Source organism: Bombus impatiens, unplaced genomic scaffold, assembly GCF_000188095.3.
Source record: "Bombus impatiens unplaced genomic scaffold, BIMP_2.2 scf_2222, whole genome shotgun sequence".
NCBI classification, from domain to species: Eukaryota; Metazoa; Arthropoda; class Insecta; order Hymenoptera; family Apidae; genus Bombus; species Bombus impatiens.
The window spans coordinates 1,285,478-1,287,694 of NT_178641.1; positions in this window are offsets into that span (position 1 = coordinate 1,285,478).

Below are 2,217 nucleotides of genomic sequence, written 5' to 3' on the forward strand. Positions count from 1 at the left end.
GAGCTCGGGCTCGAGCCCGAACTCTGCGGCGATCCTCCCACCCTTTGCCCGAGCTTTTTTGCATATATCGCGACCGAACGTACACCGAGAACCGACCGAATTCTCGTTTTTCGAGAAGCTTTTTCGACGATACGCGACCTCTACTTTACGACCGTTTCGATCGTCCCGACGTCGCGACCCCCGTCGCCCCTCCGCGCCGCGAAACTCCCGCAGCCACCAACAAACAGTCGTGCAGATCGCCACGCGTCCAGATTACCATCGGCCGCGATGATATACATACGTTGACGCACAAACGGGAAAAACATCCGTTCGAATTATCGAATATACGCGATATATGACGGGGTGAAAAAAGGTATGGCGTCTGTCGCGCTTCGATCGGCGGAAACACGCTCGAATTTTGGCGCCCTGTGAGCGAGCGGGCGACGCTTAATGCACGAGCGAGTTTTGTCCAAGAGCTCGTCGTTCGGAAGCTATTAGATACGTTTGTGCGTGCTTACCCAAATATCGGTTAAAACTCTTTTACGCGTCGCTTTTGAAACTCCAACTGCGGAAAGTGAGAAATCGATCCTTGCAGATACTTTGTCACGCTGTTGTGCATTCACACGTAGCTGCGGAATTGTCACGCATCTAAGAACGAGCTATTGCAACGCTACGTACGCTTCATCCTCGATAGCGTTGCGTATACGTCTCAACGACGTATCCAAAGGCAAATCGTTCGTTTACGTGGAGAGAATTTACGGAGAATCATCGGCCGACAGATGGAAGGCGACTATCTCGGAAAGAGATATGTTCGGTGAGAATTCCAGTGGACAGAGGTAGAACGGGATGGAGGAAAGTGGATAGAGAGGAATACGCAACGAAGATCGTATACAAATTAATTAAAAGACTGTGCAAAACGAACCGGCTCGTCTAATTACCAAGGTGGGCGAGTAGCCTCGTTTGGTGCAACTACGAAAGTTGGGGAGAGCAAGATAGGGGGTTGAGGGCGGTGATGGTGTTGGCTTCCGCGGAACTGAGAAACGCTCGAGTCTCGGGTAACGGTAAGAAGGAGGTTGCGGAGAAGAGAATTTCAGGCCACATCGAGACAACCGGGGCTAAACAGCCATCTAAATGCATCCGAGGTGGCGCTCGCTGCCATTACGGCTGATGGACGCTTATTGACGCGCGCCCTGCCAGCAACCGAGTTGGAGCCTCCAGGCAAGCCCTCCTGGATCCCTCGATGTAGAATATCTCTCTCTTTCTCCATTCTACGTTTCCTCTCTTTGTTCTTACCGTTGGCCACTGCTTTACCTTCGTACCGGTACAAACCCTGTTTTACACCCCTGCCCCGAGCGCGAAAACACGTCACGGAGGGGACCATCTTCGTCCCTCCCGGGTAATGTCGGAAAAACGTCGCGTGGCTTTAAAACGTATCCAGTGTTGCACTCTGCAACCTTGTCACGAATTCGCCCGCTATCGACGAACCGTTTCCACGACGAATTCTGACGCGTACTGGGGGCGAGCGTGTCGCTGGAAGCCAGAAAGCTGCGCCGCGGCCACTTCTCACGAATCCTTGTACTTTCGTCGCCGCGACGGGATTATCGCGTTATTTATGCGGTAATAATAACGAGTTAGTATAGCGCGCGGGATGTGCTTTATGTTCTTGCGAGCCATTAGGGTTAATATAGCGCCGGGATCTTTCTCCGCGGTCTCCACGGCTACCGTCCCCCGCGGTTCCTCCATATCCTTCCTTCGTTTCCACGCGAATTCCGGCTTACGAATCGCTCGAGACACGGGTTGCTTCGTATTTCCCGTCGATGCCCCTTAAATTCGATGTAAGACCTGCATGCGGACGAACAACGGCGCGACGCGATGACGTTGCGATTTTTCAGCATCGTCGTACGATTCGGCGGCATGACGTTTTCTTACGACGTACGACGCGACGCGCGAGATTCCGGTTCCCGTATAATTTTTCCGTATTTCGATGCAGCGGCGTGCGACGCGCTCTACCCTGCTTCTAGCGCTCCGATATCAGAGACGTCGAAGGGGAGAAAAGGCGTGGATCGTGAAACGGTAATAATAGCGCGTCGTTCATCTGCACCGAATCTAAAGCGTGAAGCGATACGTTAAAGGACTTGAAACGGTGACCGACTAAAACACCATTGAGCACGGCAGAACGGTTAAGGGCCCTATGGCTATCTATGGATCGAGGAGGCAAGATGCGCCGCCCCGGGCGTA